Genomic DNA, 22621 nt, shown 5'->3' with positions numbered 1-22621 from the left:
TAAACCGCAGCAGTATGAAGGCAAAAAATAGGATTACAGCTTATCAGACAAGCCTGAAGACAAAATGTATCCTAATGTGATTTCTCATAGTAGATATATCGCTTGTTGGAAGGAAAAGGGAAAGTCAACAAATAATGTAAAGTAATACAAAAAAAAAAAAAGCTAATTAACAGGAAATAGAAAGCCAAAAATATCTCCCAAACATACTCAAGAATATCAGCAAGTATATTTCACATAAAGACGTTGAAAAAGACAACATACTTTTCTACACTTTAAGATGATTAGTGTTTTTCCAAAATTCCAAAAAAAAAGACCAAAAACATCTATCCATCCAACCAGCAATCTATCTATCAGCAGCCTAACCAGCAACCTAGCAATCTATTTATTCAGCAATCTATCGAGCTAGCAATCTACCTATGTATCTACCTATGTAGTAGCTATCTATCTAGCAATCTATCTAGCTATCCAGATAGCACACACATGTACCGAGATGTCTGTTTTAGATATTTTGATCCGCAAAGCATCACAATCTGATAAACATCTGCTAAACATCTGCTAAACATCTTAAAAAGGTCAGATTTATGAACATTCCAAATCATAAATGTCTCAAAGACATCTGCTGAATGTCTAATTCATCTGACATCTGAGAGGAAACAGATACAATACGTCTAATAGACATTTTGCAGATGAGCAAACCACGTAAAATGAATGGGAGATGTATGTGTGCTATCAGGATAGCAATCTATCTATCTAGCAGTCTAGCAATCTGTTTATCAGCAATCTAGCCAGCAATCTAGCTAGTAATCTAGCAAGCATTCTAGCAATCTATCGAGCTAGCAATCTAGCAATCTGTCGAACTAGCAATATCTATCTAGCTAGCTAGCAAGCTAGCAATCTTTCTATGTATCTATCTAGTAGCTATCTATCTAGCAAGCTCTTTATCTAGCAATGTATCTATCAGCAATCTAGCAAGCAATCTACCAATCTATCTATCTATCTATCTAGTAGCTATCTAGCTAGCAATCTAGTAGCTATCTAGCTAGCAACCTAACAATCTATCTATCTAGCAATGTATCTATCAGCAATCTAGTTAGCAATCTATCGAGCAGTCTAGCAATTTATCAATCTAGCTAGCTAGTTTTTAATAAAGATAAGCATCCAAAGGATGATCCCAATTAGCCAGATCATATATTAAAAGATGTCTCATAGTGACTGGTGATTAGCTCAACAATGAAAGTAATGAGTAAAGAGGATCAGAGTGACAAAGCAGAGCTGCTATTGTGAACACTCAGAAAGTAGCTGGTGCTTTTGAAATCAGAAAGTCTTTGTGGGGATTAGTAGCACCAGGTCATACATATTCACTAAAGGCATGATCCAGCTAATAACACTCAGAACAATACTCTTGTCTTCGCAGGGCCATCCACAAAGCTAATTAACAGCATCTGTCTGCTCAATCAAAAGTACACTAGCTATATAAAATAGAGCAATAACGCATGAGCAGGATTCATTAGGTTTAGTGTGTATGATACTGGCCATGGCTTTCATTTTGCATCAGTTTGGCAAACACAAGCTTCACAGACCAATAAATCTAACTAGCTTCAGCATACGGCCCATAATGAAACAAATTGAGTGAATGGTCAAGACAGCAGCCACCCTGACCACTATTGATCGCAATGGCCAATACACACATCAGCACACAGTCAGAGGTCTATCAGAAAAAAAAAAAGAAAAAGAAAGAAAAAAATATATATAGGGGACAAAAACAGCAGCTGTGCAAAATGGAGGTTAAACATGAATATGAAAAAAATGACAGTCCATCTATTACTACTATTTCAGCAGTGAAGATTGGAAATTTCAGTCCATGAACAACTGTATAAACTTGTTTATCACAATAGGTTCTACTGCCGATAGGTTTCCATGCCCAAGTTCTTGGCTTCAATCAGCTTGTGTTCTTGTCAGTTTGTACAGTTCAGTGTAGCATATGAGCTGTCAGACAGACACTGGAGATGGACAGAGATAGGTCAACCACATCACTCGACTCTCTTGCTGACTCTCTTTAAACTCCTGTTCAAAAGAGCTACACGTCAAGGGTGATCCCAAAAGCTATCATGTAGTTTCAGTGTCTCCATCTTCACTGACACAAATGTTAAAATCATAGCAAAACAACAACAGTTTTCAACATCTGTGCATGCCAGCCCAGCTCTATATATATTACCTTTGGGGTAACACTTCTGGTTGTCAATGTGTGTGTCGTTTGTGTTCCGCAGAAAAAGTAATACAAGTTTGAGATGACATTTTGCCGAGTAAATGAGAGAATTACAATCTTTTAGTGAACTATTTCTTCAAGACATGTTTTCAGAGAATACTTTTCTTTGCCTATTTGCAAACGGTGTTGCCTAAATCTAAGTTTAGTGATGATTAATTCTGAATGAGCCATGTTGTAAGTCATGACTATAAATGCACACCTGTACCTGAGTATTGTTGCTACATTGCCTACATTTAGGATCTTCTTCTTTCGGCTTCTTTCGGTTTTTATGCCAGATGCTCTTCCTGATTCAACCCCCAGTGGCTGGGGGACTCTCACTCACACCTATGGGGAAATTTAGTGTCTCAAGTTCACTTAACCTGCATGTTTATGGACTTGTGGGGGAAACCGGAGCACCCGGAGGAAACCCACGCAAACATGGGGAGAACATGCAAACGCCACACAGAAAGGCCCAGTTGAGCAAGGACTCAAACCCGGGACCTTCTTGCTGTGAGGCAACAGTGCTAACACATGAACATATAGCAAGTGTAACACATGAACAGGATAATATGACTATTGTCATTTGGGTGTACTACTGAAATTCTGTAAGTTGGACATTTATTTAGAAAATAGGTGCCTGACAAAATACATATGTGTGTAGCTTATGTATAGCTTATGTTTTATGTGTAGCTCAGTGTGTGTTTTACAGCCAGTTGCGTCTCATGAAAATTCAGCATGGAAGTAATGAATCCTGTTCTATCACTTGTTGCATCATCTCTGAAAAATAAAACATCAAAATATAACAGTACATATTGTATTCTATTAATTTGTCATTGTCTTGAAAATTGTCCACTATTTGGGCATTTTGTAGATCCATTTGTGATAGATGTACAGCACATGGCGGGTCGTTAAAGAGGTATGTAATAGTGTTTGGCGAAACACCCATGCATTTAAGGTCTATTATAGTGCTTATGCCACTTTTAAAAAACTCCTAGGAACACCCCTTACACATGGTAATATCACTATTATGTCTCAGGCATATTGCTTTATTAGCTAATGTTTTAAGAAAAATACATTTGATTCAAGACATATTCTCTGAAAACAAGTCTTATCTTAAACAATTTTGCTTCACAAGTAAATTAATCTTGTTTTAAAGATATTTAGATGTTCTACTGATCAAGAAGATGGTTTCTGCCCAACACATTACATTGCTAATAAATCATGGAGCCAGATATCCCAGCCTCCAGAGACAAACTGAGCATCAGAAAGAATGAGAAACTGCAAAGTAAAATCAGTTACACACAGTGTGTGTGTGTGTTTTCATATCACTTCATCCAAGAACAGAATCAGTGATGGTTCAGTGATAAATCAAAGCAATCTGGGTGATCACACATGACCAAACGCTGACAAATGAAGAGGAAGAGACAAGGACAGGCATGGATACAGTTCTTATCAAGTGAACCATCTTGTGAGATTAAATGGGTGTAAAAACTGTGCCCACTGATATTAGCACTGTCCGCAGCCCACAATCACTGCAATCTATCTCCACTGACATGGACGGCACATATTGGGGAATCTAAATTATATTATCTCAACCTAAATTGAATAAGGTCGACCTGACTTGCTCTGTGGGTTTTGCCGAGCAATCTGTCAAGGTGAGCTATGAAATAACAGCGAGTCTGCTGCAGTTCAGTGCTAGAAAAAAAAAGCACTATATGCTCAACCATCAGAGAAACTGGCCAAAAGGAAGGTTCACAGCTGACCCATCAAGAGAGGTCTGACTCATCAAAGCAGGACTTTCTCTGAAAGACTTCCAAAATGCTTTTCTATTACTGGTGATATTGTCTAGTACTACTACAGTTTTTAGCTTTTTTTCAGTTTTCAGACAACAACAGACCGTGACAACAAACAAAAAAATAAAACAATAAATAAGTAAACAAAACAATGAGTAAACAATGTAATTCAAACAAGCAAACAATCAAGTAAAACTAAAATAAATAAACATAAAATAAATAAAACACATAACAATAAAAACAAATACAAAATAACATAAAATAAACAAACAAATGACATATAATAAACAATTATAAAACATATATATATATATATATATATATTTTTTTATTATTTGAAATGAAACATTTTCCTGTGGCTCAACTGGTAGAGCATGGATACTAGCAATGCCAATATTTATAAGAAACTGATCAAATGTAAGCCGTGAATACGCTGTAACTTAGTCACTTTGGATAATAGCATCAACCAAATGCACAAATGAAAATAAACAGAAATGTGGTTATAAAAGGGAAAATGCAAAAAAGAAAAACAGTGTGAATTTTGTTTAATTCTTCAAGAGGCAGAATTAGACTATGATTTTTTGCCACAGTATATTTGTGGCTTAGGCACACAAACATGATTACGCATTGTTTTAATAGCACTTAGAAACCGGCTGTCGTTCTTTGATTGAGTGTGTGTGTGTGTGTGTGTGTGTGTGTGTGTGTGTGTGTGTGTGTGTGCTGGTGTTTGGCCTAACATCAATCTTCTAAACTAGAGTGATTCATTGTCTTTCTTGAGAGCATAGGCTCCTTGGAGTCTAAAACATCAGGCTTTGTTCTAGGTTAAAGAGATTTTCTGTAAAGCTGATTTGTCCTTAGAGATTAACACATAAGAAACATTAAAGGTCAATGTGTCATTTTTGTTCGATGTCAAAATACTATCCTAGTAGTAGCTCCTAATCAGAATCAGAATCAGCTTTATTGCCAAGTATGCTTACACATACAAGGAATTTGTCTTGGTGACAGGAGCTTCCAGTGTACAACAATACAAAAACAATACAAAAACAGCAGCATGTCATAGATAATAATAAAAATAAAAAAATAATTATACACATATGTACATACACACACAGACACACACACACATACATACATACACATATGTAGTGCAAATCTAATACAGTCTGTTATCTGTTATGTACAGTGCAATGTTTTATTTTTTTATTTTTTTCAGAGGAATGAAATGGCAGAAGAAGTTGGATGTGTTGGATAAATATAAAAAAAGACTAAACTGTGTATTGCACATAGTTATTGCTCAATGGGGGCAATTTAACTGTTCATGAGATGGATAGCCTGAGGGGAAAAAAAACTGTTTGTGTGCCTGATGGTTCTGGTGCTCAGAGCTCTGAAGCGTCGGCCAGAAGGCAACAGTTCAAAAAGGTAGTGGGCAGGGTGAGTGGGGTCCAGAGTGATTTTTCCAGCCTTTTTCCTCACTCTGGAAGTGTATAGTTCTTGAAAGGGGGGCAGGGGGCAACCAATAATCCTCTCAGCAGTCCGAACTGTCCTTTGTAGTCTTCTGATGTCTGATTTCATAGCTGAACCAAACCAGACAGTTATTGAAGTGCAGAGGACAGACTCAATGACTGCTGAGTAGAACTGTATCAGCAGCACCTGTGGCAGGTTGAACTTCCTCAGCTGGTGAAGGAAGTACAACCTCTGCTGGGCCTTTTTCACAATGGAGTCAATGTATGTCTCCCACTTCAGGTCCTGTGAGATGGTAGTGCCCAGGAACCTGAATGACTCCACTGCTGCCACAGTGCTGTTTAGAATGGTGAGGGGGTTCAGTGTTGGGGTGTTCCTCCTAAAGTCCACAATCATCTCCACCGTTTTGAGCGTGTTCAGCTCAAGGTTGTTTTGACTGCACCAGACAGCCAGCTGTTCAACCTCCCTTCTGTATGCAGACTCATCGTCATGTTGGATGAGGCCAATGACAATGGTGTCGTCTGCAAACTTCAGGAGGACAGAGGGGTCCTTGGCGATGCAGTCATTGGTGTAGAGGGAGAAGAGTAGTGGGGAGAGCACACATCCCTGGGGTGCACCAGTGCTGATTATACAGGTGCTGGAAGTGAGTTTCCCCTGTCTTACAAGCTGCTGCCTGTCCGTCAGAAAGCTGGTAATCCACTGACAGACAGACATGGGAATAGAGAGCTGGTGTAATTTATTCCAGAGTATAGCTCAGGGATGATGATATTGAAAGCCGAACTGAAGTCCACAAAAAGGATCCTTGCATATGTCCCTGGTCTGTCCAGATGTTGCAGGATATGATGCAATCCCATGTTGACTGCATCATCCACAGACCTGTTTGCTCAATAAGCAAATTGTATGGGATCTAGAAAGGGTCCAGTGATGTTCTTCAGGTGGGCCAACACCAGCCTCTCAAATGATTTCATGACCACAGACATCAGGGTGACAGGTCTGTAGTCATTAAGTTCTGTGATTTTTGGTTTCTTTGGGACAGGAAAAATGATTGAGCGTTTGAAGCAGCATGGGACTACACACTGCTCCAGTGATCTATTGAAGATCTGTGTGAAGATGGGGGCCAGCTGGTTAGAACAGGATCGAAGACACGCTGGTGAGACGCCATCTGGGCCTGAAGCTTTCCTCGTCTTTTGTTTCCAAAAGACCCAGCTCACATCATCTTCACAGATCTTAAATGCAGGTTGAGTAGCAGGAGGGGGGAGGAGGGGGGTTGCAGGAGGTGTTGGTGTTTGTGTGAAGTGAAGGTCTGAACGGGTGTAGGGTGTGAGATTGGGCCTTTCAAATCTGCAGTTGAACACATTCAGGTTGTCAGCCAGTTGTTGGTCCACCACAGGGTTGGGGGTAGAAGTCCTGTAATTTGTGAGTTGTTTCATGCCACTCCACACTGATGCAGGGTCTTTAGCTGAAAACTTGTTTTTCAGCTTCTCAGAGTATCTTCTTTTAGCCACTCTGATTTCCTTGCTCAGTGTGTTCCTGGCCTGATTGTACAAGACTTTATCCCCAACTTTGTAAGCATCCTCTTTGGCCTGACGAAGCTGCCTGAGCTCTGCTGTAAACCACGGTTTGTCGTTGTTGAACTTTAAATAAGTCCTAGTAGGAATGCATATATCCTGACAGAAACTGATATATGATGTAACAATATCTGTGAGCTCGTCCAGGTCTGTGGCTGCAGTCTCAAAAACACTCCAATCCGTGCAATCGAAGCAGGCTTGTAGTTCCCGCTCTGCTTCATTGGTCCATCTCTTTACAGTCCTTACTACTGGCTTGGTTGATTTTAATTTCTGCCTGTAGGTTGGAAGAAGATGAACCAGACAGTGATCAGAGAGTCCCAAAGCTGCTCTAGGGACAGAGCGATATGCATCCTTTATTGTTGTGTAACAATGATCCAGTTATGTTCCTGTCTCTGGTGGGGCATGTAATGTGCTGTTTGTATTTGGGCAGTTCACATGTGAGATTTGCTTTGTTAAAATCCCCAAGAATAATAATAACTGAGTCTGGGTATTGCTGTTCCGTGTCTGTGATTTGATCAGTCAGCTGTTGCAGCGCTGTGTTCACATGCGTTTGGCGCGATATCACCAGAATAAACGAGGAGAACTCCCGCGGCGAGTAGAACGGCTTACAGTTAATAAAGAACGCTTCCAAATTAGGACAGCACATCCTCTTTAACATTGTTACATCTGTACACCAACTTTCATTGGTGTAAAAGCATGTTCCACCACCTCTCATTTTCCCCGTTAACTTCGCGATGTGATCCTCTCTGAACAGCTGAAAGCCCGGCAGATGTGACGCGCTGTCCAGAATGGATTCACTCAGCCAGGTTTCTGTGAAGCACAAGGCAGTAGAGTTTGAAAAGTCCATGTTTGTACGGGTGAGGAGATGTAGTTCGCCTGTTTTGTTAGGAAGAGAGCGGAGATTTGCTAGATGAATGCTCCGCAGCACTGTTCGAAAGCCGCGCCGACGGAGCCTAACCAGCGCCCCTGCTCATCTCCCTCGCCTGCATCTCATAGCGCGTTTAAACAACACAGCTGCGCCTCTGACTAAAATGTCCAGCAAAATGTCAGAATATTCAAAAACCGGGAAAAGATTGTCTGGTATATGCTGCCAAATGTTCAGCAGTTCATCCCTAGTAAAACTGACTGGAAAAATATTACTAAACACAGGACAAACAAACAAAAACAACATGCAGCTTAATGTGCAGAGACAAATTTACAAGCCATCCTTAGGTTGTTTTCATTCCGTGGCTCTGTTTCAATATAAGAGTAGGCCGACATGTCAACTTTTGGCTCAATCGAATATATACAGGACCTATTTGGAAATATTATATTTGTCATACTGTTTGGTGCCAAATTAAATAACAGTGTGACAACATTTCACCCCCAACCCCCCCCCCCCCCAATTAAAAAAAAAAACAACATGTTACTGATTGAGGCCAAACTGTTCAGTCTGTTCAACAACTGCTGGTCAAGATTACGGTCCAATGAAACATTTCAATTCAGCAATAAAATCTGACCACTGTGGTATCATATGTGATTCTTTAGCTCAAATTAAATGAATCAAGGCCCAGCTGATGCGAAAGTGCTTTCTCGAGTAAACAAACAGGAAAAGGGGTCTTTTCACTGTAAAGTGGGACTACATCTGTCATATTAAGAGTTCCGATTTTTCTCATAAAATACAAATATGAGTGGTCTGTCTCCTCCCCTATAATGTCTCTGGTATTAACAAACTGATAATGGTATCGGTTAACGATTGTGAACCAAAAACAACAAAGTTGTGATTTTTAACTAATTCCTTGTATAGATGTTTTCTAGCAGCAGTGGATGATCTGTCATGACAATGTTTGGAGAGTGTAGTTTAACACAAATCACTGGGTTCACATTTACAAACACAATGATGACTGCCAGTAACGTGACCCTACATCCCTGAAGGTTGACGGCCCCAAAAGGTCAGGTGTTACACTAACACTACAAGACAAATGCATGCCATTGGATCTTCACTATAGACTTCAGGTATACAGTAGGGCAGGGCGATATATTGAATATTCATGATATCTTCACAATTATTTTTTACATTTTGAACCTAATTGGCAACGGTGGCTCTGATTAAAAAGAAGAAAAAAGAAAAAAAGTTTGCTACTTCAGTAGACTAGCATTTTTGAAAAAAGAAAATGTTTAAAACAAGGGCGTAGGTTTGGTTTGAAAGTTGGTAGGGACATATTGCTAGGATAATATTCAGAATGTTGGTATTCAGAAAATGTGAGAAAGTCAGTCTGATAATACAGGGAAAATAACATAATTTCCTCTTTTAACAAGTAACTTCCTGTTTCTCTGCCAAACCATATTAAACACTGATATTTTTATTATTATTATTATTATTATTATTACTATTGTTTCTACAGAATAAATGGTTTAGAACTGACCACGTTCAAAATCAAACTGATTCATTTTCAAGTAGATCTACATGGAGAATACAATGATATCCAAGGGTATGAAGTGACATTCTATGAATTATCAGAATTAAACAAATGGAAATCTACACAAAGTCGAGGACAAATTAACAAGTTACGTGTGGAAAAGGACATCAAGATAAATAAATTATTGGGTGAATGGAGCTGACACGACTCTGCATTTTTCCCCACTTTCTGCTTTCCAACTTCCCTCACAGACTATTTTCTCATATTGCTTATTTTTATGTAGTTACATTTTGACCTGAAAAAAAAAATTGGCCTTTATAAAGCAAGCTTTAGGTTTAAAACTAATGACTATTTTGATCACAAAGGCCTAATTGTATTGTATTTTATTGATAAAATGTTTTTTATTTATTTTTTTTTTTTTTAATCGCCGCCTGTTTTACTGCCGGCCCACTGGGAAAACGTCATGGTTACTTGTGTAACCTCCGTTCCCTGATGGAGGGAACGAGACGTTGTGTCGATGTAGTGACACTAGGGGTCACCCTTGTGAGCCCGAGACACCTCTGGTCTTTGATAATAGGCCAATGAAAATTGGCGAGTGATATTTGCATGCCACTCCCCCGGATGTACGGGTATAAAAGGAGCTGGTATGCAACCACTCATTCAGGTTTTATGCTGAGGAGCCGATATACGGTCCGGCCATTTCAGCGGGTAGTTCAGCGTTGTGGCAGGAGGGACACAACGTCTCGTTCCCTCCATCAGGGAACGGAGGTTACAAAAGTAACCATGACATTCCCTATCTGTCACTCACTCGACGCTGTGTCGATGTAGTGACACTAGGGGTCCCTATACGAAATGCCACAATTGGCTGAACTGTGTTACGTGAACTGGCGGTGTGTGGTGGGCAGACTATTGTGTACCTCATAGCCAACACACCAGGTTGACACGTAACCTCCCCCAACATTGTTATGAGTGTCGAATGGCCCTTTGGGGACAAGTCGACTACCCAAAAGCTAGAGACAGGCTAACCCAGTCATGGCCTCTTTTCCCCTTCTTTTTTTCCACTCCATAAAAAAGAAGGGGGATTATCCGACTGGGCCGCCAGGTCTAGTCGGGGGGTGTCCCTCCCAAGGGGAAGACACCACGGAGACCACACCTCGCCCAAAGGGGGGTGGGGGGGTAGTTAAGTGGAAAAAATATGTCACATGGTCTTTCCGACCATGTGGAGAGTCTTCAAGGTAGATCCTACCCAACAGGAGAGGAGTTACTACAAACATGGAGACTGGGGCAGAGGGGCTCTGGGGAAATGAACTAGCGGAAGATATATCGCATGGGGTTAGCCTTTCAGGGAACCGCCACATGCAGAGCACCTATCCCAGAACAGGACTCTTAGTTAGCACGTGTACTGGGCCGGCAGCGAGTTTCTCCGAATACTCGACTGGCACAGGGCTCGGAGGAAGTCAACCAGGGAACAAAGTTTGTGAACATTATTGGGAATTAATGGTGCATGTCTTCAGCTCAAAAGGAGGTGGAAGGCGCTATGTGCAAGCGATAAACCCGGCCGGCTATCATGGGCTTATCGCTTGTATTGCGTGCCACTACCTGGGACGAAACCGGTTCCACCCGGAGGTTGTAGAACCTTGCAAAGATGTTGGGTGTTGCCCAGCCTGCTGCTCTGCAAATGTCTGTTGGAGAGGCACCCCTGGCCAGGGCCCAGGAGGCCACTACACCCCTGGTAGAATGGGCTCGTAGCCCTACCGGGGGCAGCATGTCCTGGGCGTGATATGCCATAGTTATGGCGTCAATGAGCCAGTGGGCGATCCTCTACTTGGAGACAGTGCTTCCTTTCCGCTCTGCACCAGAGCAGACAAAAAGCTGCTCAGAGATCAAAAAGCTCTGCGTGCGATCCCAATAGATGCGTAAAGCGCGCACCGGACACAGCAACGACAGGGCTGGGTCTGCCTCCTCCTGAGGCAGCACTTGCAGGTTCACCACCTGGTCCCTAAGAGGGGTCGTGGGAACCTTGGGCACATATCCCGGTCGGGGTCTCAGGATCACATGACAGTAGGCCGGACCGAACTCCAGGCATGTTTCACTGACAGAGAACGCTTGCAGGTCTCCTACCCTCTTGATGGAAGTGAACGCAGTCAGGAGGGCAGTCTTCAAGGAGAGTGCCTTAAGCTCGGCTGACTGCAAAGGCTCAAAGGGGGCACTCTGTACACCCTGAAGAACTACAGAGAGGTCCGATGAGGGAACAAGGCGCGGTCTGGGGGGATTCAGCCTCCTGGCGCCTTTTAGGAACCTGATGATCAGGTCGTGCTTCCCTAAGGACTTACCGTTGACTGCGTCGTGATGTACTGCTATGGCAGCAACGTACACCTTCAAGGTGGAAGGGGACAGTCTCCCTTCCAACCTCTCCTGCAGGAAGGAAAGCACTGCTCCGACTGTGCATCTCTGGGGTCTTCCCATCGGGAAGAACACCACTTAGTGAACAGACACCACTTAAAGGCATACAGGTGCCTCGTAGAGGGGGCCCTAGCCTGAGTGATCATGTCTACCACCGCAGGGGCCAGACATGGAGATTCCAGAGGTCTGGTCGTGGGTGCCAGATGGTTCCCCGTCCCTGAGAAAGAAGATCCTTCCTCAGGGGAATTCGCCGGGGGGGGGGGGGGCTGTCACGAGGAGCGTGAGGTCCGAGAACCACGCCTGGGCGGGCCAGTAGGGTGCTACCAGGACAACCTGCTCCTCGCCCTCCCGGATCTTGCACAGGGTCTGTGCAAGTAGGCTCACTGAGGGAAAAAGCATATTTGCGCATGCCAGGGGGCCAGCTGTGTGCCAGCGCGTTTATGCCGAGGGGGGCCTCGGTCAGGATGTACCAGAGCGGGCAGTGGGGAGGATTCTTGGGAGGCGAGCAGGTGCACCTGTGCCTGTCCGAATCGACTCCAAATCAGATGGACCACCTGATGGTGGAGTCTCCACTCTCCCCTAAGGGTAACCTGTCGTGACAGCGCGTCCGCTGTAGTGTTGAGGTTGCCTGGGATGTGAACGGCTCACAGCAACTTGAAGTGCTGCTGACTCCAGAGGAGGAGACGCTGGGTGAGTTGTGACATACAACGAGAGCGCAGACTGCCTTGTCAGCTCTTCATGCACTTCTGGGAAGAAAGGAACGGGGGCGGGGCGTGGCTTTGAGGGGTGCCGCGAGCCCAGGAACCAATCATCGAGCTGCCCAGGAAAGCATATCGTCATCTCCACGTCAGCCTGTGACTGGGCAATCGTCCCCGATGGGAGGAGCCCAGCTGAGGCTTCTGCGTCCGACTGGACGAGCCCACTCTCCGATGCTGCGCTTGAGAGTTCATCACTTTTGCGGGCTCCGAATAAGGTCGAACTCACCATGAGACGAGCCGGCGGACTCATCCGGAAGCCCAATCGGGGCAGACGAGTGTGCTGGGGAATGGGAGGTCCGCGGGGGGATACCCGGCGGAGGCGGTCCCATTGGGGTCCCCAAATCACCCCCAGTGCTAGCCGCGCTGGCCTCATACCCGTGTGTAAAAGGACCGAGGCGGGGAGCCTCTGGGGTGGCTTGCTTTCTTACGAAGGTGAGCCACGACCGCATCGTTGTCATGGATATGTCCTCGCAATGAGAACATGATGATCCACGAACGCTGTCTCCGCATGAACAGTGCCCAGACACGACAGACAGTGATCGTGACCATCAGAAGGCAAGAGATAACGAGCGCAACCAGGAATAACACACAATCGGAAAAGCGTCTTTAAAAAGACATGCCGTGTGTGCCGCTCTTTTAGAGAAATATACTCTTTTAGAGAAATATATTCCTATTTCTGCCGAAGCGTCCAGGGGCATTCTCTGCATTGCACCAGTGCAGAGGGGGGAGAAGCCGCTGAAATGCGCCGTCAGATCCAGCAGAGGTGAATGAACAGTCGTGGGAATTCAGCTCAGTGAGCATGACCATTCGGCTCTGAAGAGAAATGAGTGGCTGCATACCAGCTCCTTTTATACCTGTATGTCCGGGAGAGTGGCATGCAAATACCACTCGCCAATTTTCATTGGCCTTTTATCAAAGACCAGAGGTGTCTCGGGCTCCCAAGAGTGACCCCTAGTGTCACTACATCGACACAACTTCGAGTGAGTGACAGATAGGGAACTCCCGGTCCTCCCTATGGCCAGTCCACCCCAGACCATCACCAATATTCTTAATTTGGGATGGCAATTAGTTCTCTATGGAGTTATACTTGCATCTTAAAATCCTGCACCTCCTTACCTGACACAGTCAAATTCAAATGTGTCTTCCTTGAAAAGGAATTTATGTGAACATGACATCATTTTTGCATTTCAAAATTACGTGCTGTCTATCACGTTTGGTTGCAGGTTTCTAGTGAAATGTCCAACTGGGGGTGCCAAAAGCAAGTAAAATGTTGTTGTATTCAGATGAGGTTTTAAGGTGAATTTTAGATCATATAAATGAGATGTTTAAAAAGACATCTTTACCAAATCAATATATGAACTTAACCATTAGTGTTTTAAAATATACAGTATATGAGAAGTTAAAAAAGACATCCTTACCTTATCAATGCCTAAATCTAACCATTAGTGTTTTCAAATGCAGAAGTGAAATGAAAAAGCATATTTTATGAAGAAACCACCTCATTTCATGCCCCTTTTATGACTCTGTAATGTCACGTGCCAGCTTGAGTGCATGGCTGGACCTGCACCGTGGTCCTCCGACTCTAAGTCCAATGCCCTATCAGGTGAGCTACCGCACAAGCCATTCATGTCGGAATAAGTGTATATATGTAGGTGAGTCTGTAATACAAGCATTAATATGTAGCAAATTTTCAAAAGATGTGTTTGAGTAAAAGTGTGTCGATATCATAAAATAGCAGAGTCTGAGTAATAAAGAGAAAAATAAGTATTTATAAAATCATAATCAGCTATTAAAGTCATGATTTGAGTGAAAGTGAATAAAACACACAGTTGTAGTAGTGCCTCTAGTGTTCATTTCTCCTGGAAACTGCAGGGAATTGTATCTGGAGACACATCTAACAAGTTTAGCAATAATTTATATAGAGTCACGTTTTCACTATGAGACCAGGTTGCTTCCTAAAGAGGGCACTCACCGGCTGTAAAAGCAGAATCATCTAAATGTGCATGCAAAACTCAAGCACATTTTTATGAAAAGTATGCTTGTTCAGTTTATTCATTTCAAGGATTGGACCCAAGATACAAATATAATTCCACCTGTTTAAACTCCAGAAAAAGCTTTTTTAATTTTAAATCTTACAAAACAACCATGATTGGTGCATCCTGAACAGCGCTGAGAAAGGTGACAACAGGTGACATGTGAAAACGCCATTTATACACTGCTTCAGAAGAGGTAGGACAACAATTTACAGATGAATAATGATACTAAAAAACTTAAATAGTGGTTAAAATGAAAATCAAAACAGTATAAAAGTTGAAAGTATTTTCTATGTGGTAAAATTGCCCAAATGTTGCTCAAGACACTTCCAAATTTCTGAAAGTTGGTAGGGACATGTCCCTACCACCTCCACCTAAACCTACGCCAATGGTTTAAAAGGATGAACAATCACATGAGATGAAGAGTCTAGTCATATCAGTCCACAAAAAAAGCTTCTTTAAATGTAAATAGGGTGCTGGAACCACAGTGCTGCCATGTTAAGATCATATGACCAGCCAAATATTACTCGCTTTATCTCAATAATCCCTTTTGGCGCCTTCACTCACGCAGCAAATTATTATGGCACACTGCGAATGCCGCATTTTTAATTTTGTCTCATTAAATCACATTACTATACCGACATTTCTACAAAATAATTTTTCTGTGACTCGCAAACATATTGCAGCAGTTTCCTGGTAAATTTAACACTAGACATGCTACAACAACAACAACTTTTTTCACCATCAACAAATCAAGAGTAAAACAGCAGATTATCAATTCATAAACACTTAGCTACTATTCGCCCTGTTCCTCACACAATGCTGTCTTATGACATCTAAACACCTTTACTATTGCATGAGGTACATTATAACATTTACATTAAATTAACTATATTTACAAGCTTTTTTGAGTGTGATCAAATTGTGCGGTAACTCAATTAATAAAGTGTTGCATTTGTGATGTAAAGGATCGGGGTACGAGTCCTGAAGAGCATGCAAGTCGACACGTGAGCTGAAAGTGTAATGGAAGCCCCACAAAATGATGTGGTTGTTTCCGCAATTGTGTTTTTCATCTCATATTTGCCTTTATGACCCTTTGGATAGGTTTAGGGTTCAGGTAAGGATGTAGGTTTTGTTGATTTAAAATTCGATTGAGCACCTCATCTGTTTGGGAGAAAGTTTAACTCACACAGTGGACATGTCACCTTGGAACTGTCATGTTACATGAGCCACATAATATAATTCTGCATATATGTTGCCAGTCATGCAATTGTAATGAGATCAGGCTGGCATTTTTACAACAACTTTGATAACTGTGAACTTCTGAGTTTATTTTGCGTGATGCTGCATCTATGCCGCTAGGTGTCAGAGCAACGTAAACACAATTACTGAAAGCGTCTTTCAGCCATTTCAGAAAAAAAATAAAAAAATAAAAAATTTAAATAGGGATGCACTGATACCACTTTCTCTTCCAATCCGATTCCGATATCTGAAATCTCAGTATCGGCCGATATCGATCCCAATCTGATACCAGTGTTGTTTTTTTGTATAATCAGTTAAGAATATATTTATATTATTGTGTGGAACTAATTGTGTGTACTCTTTAATATGTAAAGAAGCACAAACCTCTAACTACACATTATTTAAATATAAATGTATATCTTATTAAGAAAAACTTTATTGTTAACTAGTATACTGGATAATAGAGCAGCAAAATTAACAGTAATTCCAGTATAAGTCTTCAGTAGAAAAGAAGCCAATTTTTTCTTCTATTTTTTTTTTTTGCCATTTTTTTCAACTTGTATCTGGACTATGTTCAATTTAGTTGTAAAATATCAGTCCACTTTTCATTCACACATTTATTTTTTGTAACCCATTCAACTTCAATATTTTTTATAATTTGAAATCAAATAATAAATATGGTAATAATAATAATAAATTATTATTATTGTATTATTATTATTATTATTGACTTTTCACATTTTAAATACAACAGTAATATATTTCAATCATGCACCTTTAACTTTAAAAACCTCGGGCTTTTATTTTGACATTCTGAACTCTCCAGGAAGTCCTGTATGTGTTTGTTTGTTGGCAAGTTCACAGTAGTTTAATTCGCTTCTTATTCAAATTCTGGTATGCTCCTCTGGTGCCATTCTAAATGCATATTATAAGTGAACCGAACTATTGAGCATCTACATCTGAGATGTTGTTTGTGAGTACCGCTCAAGTATTGCGCACCACGTGAAGGCTAAAAATAGCTGCGAGCGCTAGTGGCTTGAGCGTTCTTGTGTGTGTGTAAACAGAGCAGCGCCATTCACTAATGGTGCACGCTGCATGTGCATACTACATATTTACTTATTAAACGCAATCTTTTGAGATTCACAGAGCTATTGCACGTCTTCAAGTGGTTTTGAATAAAATGCACGAGTCATATGAACTACTTAAATGGTAATACTTTCATTTTTGGAACTTGACAGTAACGAACATGACTAACACACAGCATCGGATTTGGATCGGGCTCGTCGGACCAATACCCGATCTGTCTAAAAACCTCAGTATCAGAGCCGATACTGATCCAGGTATCGGATCGTTGCATCCCTAAAAAAAATCCATAAATATCAAGATATATTTTGAATAGCATCAAAAGGTGATTTTTAGAAATATCTTACCAGCTCTCTGCTTTCTAGTCTCTCATTTAAATTCAAACATCTCCTCATAGGCTAAATCTGTAGACTTCAGAACAAGAGGAAAATTTCACTAGAGGTAAAACTAATAAATATAAAATGCTCAGTCATGTTACCTTTGAAAAATATCAGAGTCAGACTAGATATGAATCTTGGACTGCAAAAGATTTTCAATGAAAAATCTCATTAACAATGCTAAGGCAAGTACAGGACTCATCTTAGGAACTGCCTCCAGATGTTTACACCATCTTATCTTTGTTGCTATTGAAGATTTCGCTACTGGAGATTAAATCTGGAAGTGTGGACTGGTGAAGATAACAAAAGAATTACAGGAATCCTTTTCATTTTGCTTGATCAGTGATGTGATCATGCTAATGGCTAGTGGTGTGACCTTGCAGACAGCAAAAGACTGCCAACACCTCTCCTCTTCAGAGCTCCAAGGTGTGTGCGATCACCTGTTGATGATGTTGTAGTCTGTTAGTCGGCTTTCTGAAGATAAATGTCATTTTGGTGAAATTCATCCTTTTCCTAAAGGAATAATAGCTGTCCAAGCAGGGAATTTCTCTCTTTTTCATGGTAGCTGGTGCGCAAGAATCTTTCACCATAGAAACCGCAATGTCCTCCGCCATTTTGTCCTCTCCAATGTGGAAAGTCCGGTAAGAGGTAAGCGCATTGAGTTTGTGTAATTAATCAGTCTGTTGTGTCTCTCAGCTGTGATGAGCCTTAATGGTGAAGTTGTTAGTTTAAAGCCATTTAAAGCTATTTCCTAGCTTTAGTAGTGTAGTAGTAATACAAGCAATCACGGAGTGCTGTTGAATATAAACACTGAGTGACGCTGACTCACTTCACGTCACTAACTGGCTCATATTACACATAAAAATGGTCTTTTGCCTCCACCTGCTGGCTAAAATATGTAATGTCACAAAATTAAATGTAAAGACACAAATAGCTCTTAAAACATCTGCACTGCTCTTGCACTTTTGTTTAGAACGGCACTAACACAAGTGGAGCGATACATACAGTGAAGCGTCTGAGTGTGAGACCATCAGTACTCGTGGAACGTCTCTCGTCCAATCAGATTTGATATATATATATAATATATATATATATATATATATATATATATATATATATATATATATATATATATATATATATATATAATACAGGAAAACAAAAACTTTGGAAATAAAATCATAATTTGGTGGTTATGGTTTTACAACAAATACCATAGTTTATCTTTACTGTAGTAAAACCATGGCTTTATTATAGTTATACTGTAGTAACCGTGATTGTAGTAACCATGTTTTGTTTTTGTTTTTTTACGCATATAGTAAGTATTTGTAGTGAATTCATAATAACCACAAAATAACCACAGATTTGTATTACCATAGTTTTTGTTTTCCTGTATTATTACAATGGTTTCACTTCGAATATCTTCGTTAAAATATGATTACTGTAGTAAAACAATGGTAATTTTTTTGTGATGAAACAAACAATTGCAAGGGAACCCAAAATTATATTAAAAAAAATATATAATATCACCCTGTCCTCTAAAGGGCTCCGTAATTTAGCAGTCTAACGTTGGGAAGGAAAAGTTGTGGAAGTTCTTTTTGTAGCTTAGTTTCAATAAGAGGTCTGTTCGGACTGGGGAGGTTTTGAGTTCTGAAAGTTACAGTATGTTTTCATAGTACAATTAACTTTTAAATTCCAAAAGGAATACTGGGTAATTCCATGTCAAATAAACCAAATTTCAGAAACTTTTCCTACTTAATTTTTATTTTTTATTTTGTAAAATGCCATGCATTATTATTTAATCTAAAATCCATTATTTTGAGGTGGAGGGTCAAAATGAACATTTTTGACAACATGATTTGGTGGGAGAGTATACTTGTTGCATTATATGCCAATGGAGTCCAAATAGGTGAGGAAAAAAAAAATAAAAAAAATGTTGTTGCTTTTCCATAGATAAAGTGCATATACTGTAACTCCTTTTTTTAAGGCCCTATATGGTTAAATCCCAGAGATTTGGGGCTTTCAGTGTGGCTCCTTCCATCAATTTGACAGATTTTTAATGGTCAAAAACCAAATGTGGATCACTTGCTATGAAGCTAGCTTTTTGGTATGAACAAAACAAATGTCTGAAGTACAAACAATGTTAAAACTAGAAATGCACCTTTAATTTTTCACATAAACAAGACCTGAAAAAGTATTTGAGGCACACGGTTGTATTTACTGTTTAATGTTGCTGAATTTCCGTTTGTGAAATTGATTGTGTATCTTTTATAGAGAAAAACAAGAATTTTGCATACAGTAAATCACAGACACTTTAAACATGTACACTTGATACTACTTAATATTATAATGTGATTTATGCAAGAACTTTGGAGTAAAGTGTATATTGATTCCCAGGGTACCAGCCCCGGAAACTGTGCTGTAAAATGAGAGAGGTGCAGAAAGAACGCACATCCAGACCGTGGGCTGAGCTCTGAGTCAGTGTGCTATAAACTACTGCAGATCTTAGCCAAACTGCAGGAGCAGCGAACTGTGGGCAAAAGAGTTAATAGAGAAACACTGTGAAAGACTGCTGTGAATATGACAGATGGTTCATTTAAAGATATCCACACTGTATATTGGCTATTATCCCAACATGATAGGACGGGAAATTAGTGAGTTAGTACCAAATTTCTTTCATTAATTAATTAAAAAATGGACTAACCAATGGACCAATATCATTGCAAAGCATCTCAAATGTTCCTCAAAGCCACATCACAATGATGCTACAGTTACCTTCCCAAAACTGTCTGACATGCTTTTATTCCTAGATAGAAGACATCTACCACAAAACACAAGCAAAAATTAAGTTTGTCAGAACATTGTCTGCACGTCCTTAAAGGGATAGTTCAAAATTCTTTCATCATTTACTCACCCTCATGCCATCCCAGATGTGTATGACTTTCTTTTTTCTGCAAAACACAAATGAAGATTTTTGTAAGAATATCTCAGCTCTGCTGCTCCATAAAATGGAAGTGAATGGGTGCTCCAAAAAGCACATATAGCCATAATAAAACTGGATGGATTAATGTCTTCTGAAGCAAAATGCTAGGTGTATGTAAGGAATAGATCAATATTTAAAACATTTTTTACTAAATAAGTTCACTTCTAGCCAGCTCATTGATGAAAATGAAGTTCAAACTACAGAGCTGAAATATTCTTCTAAAAATCTTTGTTTGTGTTCTGCAGACGTAAGGAAGTCATACACATCTGGGATGGCATGAGGGTGAGTAAATGATGCGAGAATTTCTGGGTGAACTATTCCTTTTACTGCATGTCATTTATTAAATAAAGAGCCACAGTGGCTGCAACTTTCATTTCTATTTTGCACCAATTTTCCCAGAAGTTATGATTTTGTTCTCTTGAACACATGGGATGGAAATGCTGAAATTGAATTGCAATTTGGGTGGAAAACCTTTCTCCTGACTGCAACTTTTAGCGACAAAGCAACGTGAACTCATTCATTTTCTATAAGAGCTAGTGACTAGGGATGTGCTATACAGTGCATTCAGAAAGTATTCAGACCCCTTCATTTTTTTTTTCACTTTGTTATGTTGCAGCCTTATGCTAAAATGCTTTAACTTATTATTTTTTTCACATCAATCTACACTCCATACCCCATAATGACAAAGCACAAACCAGATTTTTGATAAGTTTGCAAATATATTAAAAAGAAAAAAAGAAATATCACATTGACATGCGTATTCAGACCCTTTGCTATGACACTTGAAATTTAGCTCAGGTACCTACCATTTGTCTGGATCATCTTTGAGATGTTTCTACACTTTGACTGGAGTCCACCTGTGGCAAATTCAACTGATTGGACATGATTTGCAAAGGCACACACCTGTCTATATAAGGTCTCACAGCTGAAAATGCATATCAGAGCAAAAACCAAGCCATTAGGTCAAAGGAACTGCCTGCAGAGCTCAGAGACAGGATTATGTCAAGGCACAAAACTGGGGAAGACTACAAAAAATTTCGGCTGCATTGAAGGTTCCCAAGAGCACAGTGGCCTCCATAATTCTTAAATGGAAGAAGCTTGGACTCTTCGTAGAGCTGGCCGCCCAGCCAAACTGAGCAATCAGGGGAGAAGGGCCTTGGTAACAGAGGTGACCAAGAACCCGATAGTCACTGTGGTTGAGCTCTAGAGATTATGTTTGGAGATGGGAGAAACTTGCAGAAGACAATAAAATAGGGACCGCACACTGCTGATCATGTTCTTACAGAATTTTAATATGTACAACGTTTTGACCGCTTAGGTCTTCGTCAGGTAATCAACACAACCACTGTTGCAAGTCTATAAGTACACACACCTGACAATAGGCATGGGCAACAAGTAATTAGATAATTATCCATTGGAAAACATCAGTAAAAGATATGTCTATCTCATACAAGCACCAGTGACCTACTTAAAATGTAACACTAAAATACACACCAAAGCCCCAAAACCACAATACGGAAAATGTGCGACAAAGACACATACATATAATTTTTAATTACAAAAAAGGTTATTTTACTACAAAAATGGTTTTAAATCAAAATCTAAGTTTAGGCCTTTGGGGAGAGAGAGTTTGAGAGTATAAATATAAAATGCCTCTCTTTTTTAGAAGTAATCGGTTTACGTCACCACCTCTTCTTGTTATTTTAACTTGTTCAATACCAATATATCATAAAGTCGATAGATTTTGTTGGAACTGATTGAAATGAACAGCCATAGGATTCTTATGATCTTTGAGACATATATTACTTCTGTGTTCAGCTATACATGTTTTTAAACTCAACTGAGTTTTACCTATATAGGCTAGACCGCAGGGACACTTGATCATGTAAATGACATTTTTGGAATTACAAGTAATGACTCCCTTTATTTTAATCTGTTTACCCGAATGGGGATGATTAAAAGAAGCATCTATAACTGCCCTCAGGAGCAGACAAAAAAGTGTGAGGCGGGTGCTCATGAGGTTGATCAGCTCTAATCACAAGTTGTTGGATATTCGGTGCATGTTTGTAGACTATTCGTGGAGGTTCCTTGCAAAACGTACTCATTACAGGATCATTGCTCAAAATATGCCGGTGTTTATGGAGCGATATTTCAAATATTTGACCCGAAGGAGAATATTGACCAAAGCAAGACAAGCAAAATCATGTTTTTATCATTGTGTTACATTTTAAGTAGGTCACTGGTGTTTTTATGAGATAGACATATCATTTACTGAT

At 40.3% G+C, this 22621-nt stretch overlaps 1 protein-coding gene across 2 annotated transcripts in view; it reads right to left on the bottom strand.

Annotated features, from left to right (window-relative positions):
* tiam2a (TIAM Rac1 associated GEF 2a) overlaps nucleotides 1–22621 on the bottom strand; it is a 187359-nt gene that overhangs the window by 119383 nt on the left and 45355 nt on the right. The gene's annotated exons all lie outside the window — the stretch shown is intronic.

The sequence above is a fragment of the Myxocyprinus asiaticus genome, chromosome 20 (genome assembly GCF_019703515.2).
Source record: "Myxocyprinus asiaticus isolate MX2 ecotype Aquarium Trade chromosome 20, UBuf_Myxa_2, whole genome shotgun sequence".
Classification (NCBI taxonomy): Eukaryota; Metazoa; Chordata; class Actinopteri; order Cypriniformes; family Catostomidae; genus Myxocyprinus; species Myxocyprinus asiaticus.
The sequence above is the reverse complement of the archived record's forward strand: the minus strand, read 5'-3'. Positions and strand labels throughout refer to the sequence as shown.